The sequence below is a fragment of the Myotis myotis genome, unplaced genomic scaffold (genome assembly GCF_014108235.1).
Source record: "Myotis myotis isolate mMyoMyo1 unplaced genomic scaffold, mMyoMyo1.p scaffold_m19_p_4, whole genome shotgun sequence".
NCBI classification, from domain to species: domain Eukaryota; kingdom Metazoa; phylum Chordata; class Mammalia; order Chiroptera; family Vespertilionidae; genus Myotis; species Myotis myotis.
In genome coordinates, this window is record NW_023416346.1 from 89,068,943 (window position 1) to 89,074,105 (window position 5,163).

The 5,163-nt window shown below is 37.4% G+C and overlaps 1 pseudogene; it reads left to right on the forward strand.

The window, feature by feature from the left end:
- Positions 1-1,526: 1,526 nt before the first annotated feature.
- Positions 1,527-2,993, forward strand: LOC118654611 (annotated as a pseudogene).
- The last annotated feature ends 2,170 nt before the right edge of the window (positions 2,994-5,163 follow it).

The window sequence follows — 5,163 nt, forward strand, 5'->3', positions numbered from 1 at the left end:
AAGTCTTCTTAAGTGCACATGTGACATTTTTAAAGATAGAACACATATTAGGACATAGGCTAAGTCTCTAAGAATTCAAGAAGATAGAAATCATATCAAGCATCTTCTCAGATCACAATGGCATAAAATTAGAAATCAATTACAATAAAAACAATCAAACACATGGAGACCAAATAGCATGCTATTAAACAATGATTGGGTTACCAACGAGATCAAAGAAGAAATAAAAAACCAAAGAGATCAAAGAAGAAAATAGCATGCTATTAAATAATGATTGGGTTACCAAAGAGATCAAAGAAGAAATAATTTCAACTGGAAATAATGAAAATAAAAACACAACAATCCCAAATCAAGGTACACAATGAAAGCAGTCCTGAGAAGGAAGTTCATAGTACGACAGGCCTACCTTAAAAAAAATAAGAAAAGAAAAACTGGCAGTAAGATAGATAACCTGACAACTGAAAGAATTGAAAAGAGAGAAAGAAGAAAAGCCCAAAGTAGAAGGAATGAAATGATAATAACAAGAGTGGAAATAAATGACATAGAGACCTAAAAACAATAGAAAAGATCAACAAAACCAAGCGCAGTTTCTTTGAAATGATAAAAAAGATTGATGATCCTCCAGCTAAGCTCGCTAACAGATAGGACCTATATAAACAAAATCAGAAATGGAAGAGGTGAAGTAACAACTGACCCTACAGAAATACAAAGGTTTGTAAAAAAAAAAAAAATACTATAAACAACTCTACTCCAAGAAACTGGACAACCTAGACGAAACAGGTATACTCCTAGAAAAATACAATCTTCTAAAACTCAAACAGGAAGAATCAGAAACATGAATAGGATGAAAATTACTGATGAAATTAAAGCAGTAATAAAAAATACTTCCAGCAAACAAAAGCCTTAGTCCATATGGCTTCATAGGGGAGTTTTACCAAACAGGCAAAAAAGAACTAACACCTATCCTCCTCAGACTATTCTAAAATTGCAAGGAGACAAAATACTTCAAAGCTCTTTCTGTGAAGCCAGAATTGCCCTAATCCAAAAACCAGATAAAGACACAACAAAGAAAGAGAACTACAGGCCAATATTCCTCATGAACATAGATACCAAAATCCTCAACAAAATTCTATCAAATCAGAACCAGAATTACATCAGAAATATCATATACCATGACCAAGTGGGATTTATCCCGGGGATGCAAGGATGGTAGAATATCCACAAATCAATAAACGTGATACATCACATAAACAAATTGAGAGATAAAAATCACATAGTCATATCAACTGATACAGAAAAACTTTTGACAAAATTCAACACCCTTTCTTGATAAAAACCCTCAGCAAAACAGAGGGATCATACCTCAACATAATACAAGCCTTAAATGACAAACCTACAGCCAACATCATACTCAAAGGGAAAATACTAAAACCATTTCTCCTAAGAACAGGAACAAGACAGAAATGCCCACTTTCACCATTCCTGTTCGACATAGCATTAGAAGTGCTAGTTAGGTGACCGGTTGAGGCGGCGCGGCGGCATAGGGACGACGACCTCACGCGATTGGCGTGTCCATATAATCCAAGAAAATGGAAACTGAACAGCCAGAGGAAACCTTCCCCAACACCGAAACCAATGGTGAATTTGGTAAACGCCCTGCAGAAGATATGGAAGAGGAACAAGCTTTTAAAAGATCTAGGAACACTGATGAGATGGTTGAATTATGCATTCTGCTTCAGAGCAAGAATGCTGGGGCAGTGATTGGAAAAGGAGGCAAGAATATTAAGGCTCTGCGTACAGACTACAATGCCAGTGTTTCAGTCCCAGACAGCAGTGGCCCCGAGTGCATATTGAGTATCAGTGCTGATATTGAAACAATTGGAGAAATTCTGAAGAAAATCATCCCTACCTTGGAAGAGGGCATGCAGTTGCCATCACCCACTGCAACCAGCCGGCTCCCGCTCGAATCTGATGCTGTGGAATGCTTAAATTACCAACACTATAAAGGAAGCGACTTTGACTGCGAATTGAGACTGTTGATTCATCAGAGTCTGGCAGGAGGCATTATTGGGGTCAAAGGTGCTAAAATCAAAGAACTTCGAGAGAACACTCAGACAACAATCAAGCTTTTCCAGGAATGCTGTCCTCATTCCACTGACAGAGTCGTTCTTATTGGAGGAAAACCTGATAGGGTTGTAGAGTGCATAAAGATCATCCTTGATCTTATATCAGAGTCGCCCATCAAAGGATGTGCACAGCCTTATGATCCCAACTTTTATGATGAAACTTATGATTATGGTGGCTTTACGATGATGTTTGATGACCGCCGTAGCCGTCCTGTGGGATTTCCCATGCGGGGAAGAGGTGGTTTTGACAGAATGCCTCCTGGTCAGATTATGATGATATGAGCCCTTGGCGAGGATCTCCTCCCCCTCCTCCTGGACGAGGTGGCTGGGGTGGTAGCAGAGCTCGCAATCTTCCTCTTCCTCCACCACCACCACCTAGAGGAGGGGATCTAATGGCCTATGACAGGAGAGGAAGACCTGGAGATCGTTATGATGGCATGGTTGGTTTCAGTGCCGATGAAGCATGGGACTCTGCAATAGATACATGGAGCCCTTCAGAATGGCAGATGGCTTATGAACCACAGGGTGGCTCTGGATATGATTATTCCTATGCAGGGGGTCGTGGCTCATATGGTGATCTTGGTGGACCTATTATTACAACACAAGTAACTATTCCCAAAGATCTGGCTGGATCTATAATTGGCAAAGGTGGTCAGAGGATTAAACAAATTCGTCATGAGTCAGGAGCTTCGATCAAAATTGATGAGCCTTTAGAAGGGTCCGAAGATCAGATCATTACCATTACAGGAACACAGGACCAGATACAGAATGCACAGTATTTGCTGCAGAACAGTGTGAAGCAGTATTCTGGAAAGTTTTTCTAAGACTAGTGAAGAACTGAAGGAGTCCTGCATCTTTTTTTTTTTTTTATCTGCTTCTGTTTAAAAAGCCAACATTCCTCTGCTTCATAGGTGTTCTGCATTTGAGGTGTAGTGAAATCTTTGCTGTTCACCAGATGTAATGTTTTAGTTCCTTACAAACAGGGTGGGGGGGAGGGTGTGCAAAAACTAACATTGAAATTTTGAAACAGCAGTAGAGTGAGTGAATTTTAATTTTTGTTCATTGTTGGTGGTTAGAAAATTACCCCTATGTAATTATTGTGAACACTTTGCTTTGTGGTCACTGTAACATTTGGGGGGGGGGGGGACAGGGAAGAAAAGTAATAATAGTCCGTATGTCCCTGGCATCTATTCAGAGCAGTGTGCAGAATGTAATGCTCTTTTGTAAGAAACTTTTTATGATTTTTAAAATAAATTTAGTGAACCTAAAAAAAAAAAAGAAGAAGAAGAAGTGCTAGTTATAGCAACCAAACAACAAGAAAAAATAAATATATACATTTTGGAAAGGAGGAATTAAATCTGTCCTTATTCACAGATGACATAATATTGTACATAGAAAACCCTAAACACTCCATCAAAAAACTACTAGATTTAATAAATGAATTTGGTAACGTAAGAGGATACAAAATTAACACCCAAAAATCTAAGGCATTTTTATACACTAATAAGGAACTCACAGAAAGAGAAACTAAAATGACAACAACAACAACAATCCCATTTACCTTTGTAGCAAAAATATTAAGATACATAGGAATAAACTTAACTAAAGAGGTAAAAGACCTGTATACAGAAAACTACAGGATGCTGAAAAAAAACGTAGTGGAAGAAATAAACAAGTAGAAGAATGTACCATGTTCATGCATTGGTAGAATCAATATCATTAAAATGTCCATACTACCCAAAGCAATCTATGGATTCAATGCAATCCCTATTAAAATAGCAATGGAATATTTCACAGACCTAGAGCAAACTCTCCAAAAATTTATATTTGGAGGTATTAAATTTAAAAAGTCCCTGAATAGCCACAGCAAATCTTGAGAAAGAAGAACAAAGTTAGAGGAATTACAATACCAGATATCAAGCTATATTACAAAGCCATTGTTCTCAAAATTGCCTGTTACTGGCACAAAAACAGACATATAGACCAATGGAATGGAACAGAGAACCCAGAAATTGATCTAAGCCATTATGCTTAATTAATATGTGACAAAGGATGCAAGAGAATACAATGAAATAAAGACAGACTCTTCAATAAATGGTGTTGGGAAAATTGGACAGATACATGCAAAAAAATGAAGCTAGACCATCAACTTACACCATACAAAAAAATAAACTCAAAATGGATAAAGGACTTAAACATAAGACAGGAAACCATAAAAATCTTAGAAAAATACATAGGCCGGAAAATGTCAGACATACCTTGTAGCAATATCATTACCTATACATATTCTAGGACAATGGAATCTAAGAATAAAATAAACAAATGGGACTTCATCAAAATAAAAACCTTCTGCACAGCACAAGAAACCATCAACAAAACAACAAGAGGGCCCACTGCGTTGGTCAATGTTAAATCCAGTAAGGTTCTAATCTCCATAATTTATAGGGAACTCAACTTAACAAAAGGAAGATAAACAATCCAATCAAAAAGTAGGCAAAGATCTTAAATAGACACTTTTGGAAGTGGACATACAGAAGGCCAAGAGACACATAAAAACATGCTCAAAATCATTAATCATCCAACAGATGCAAATTAAAACAACAAGGTACCACCTCACACCTGTCATAATGGCTATCATTAACAAATAAACCAATGACAAGGGCTAGCAAGGATGTGAAGAAAAAGGAACCCTCATGCACTGCTGGTAGGAATGCAGACTGGTGCAGCCACTGTGGAAAACAGTACAGCGATTTCTCAAAAAATTAAAAATCAAACTCCTATTTGACCCAGTAATTCAACTTCTAGTAATATATCCCAAGAAATCAGAAACACCAATGAGAAAGAATTGTCCATAGCAGCACAATTTACAATAGCTAAGATTTGGAAATAGCCTATAGTAAGTGCCCATCAGCAGATGAATGGATTTAAAAATGTGGTACATCTACAAAATGGAATACTACACCGCTGTACAAAAGAAAGAACTCTTACCATTTGCAACAGCATGGATGGACCTGTAGAGCATTATGCTAAGTGACAA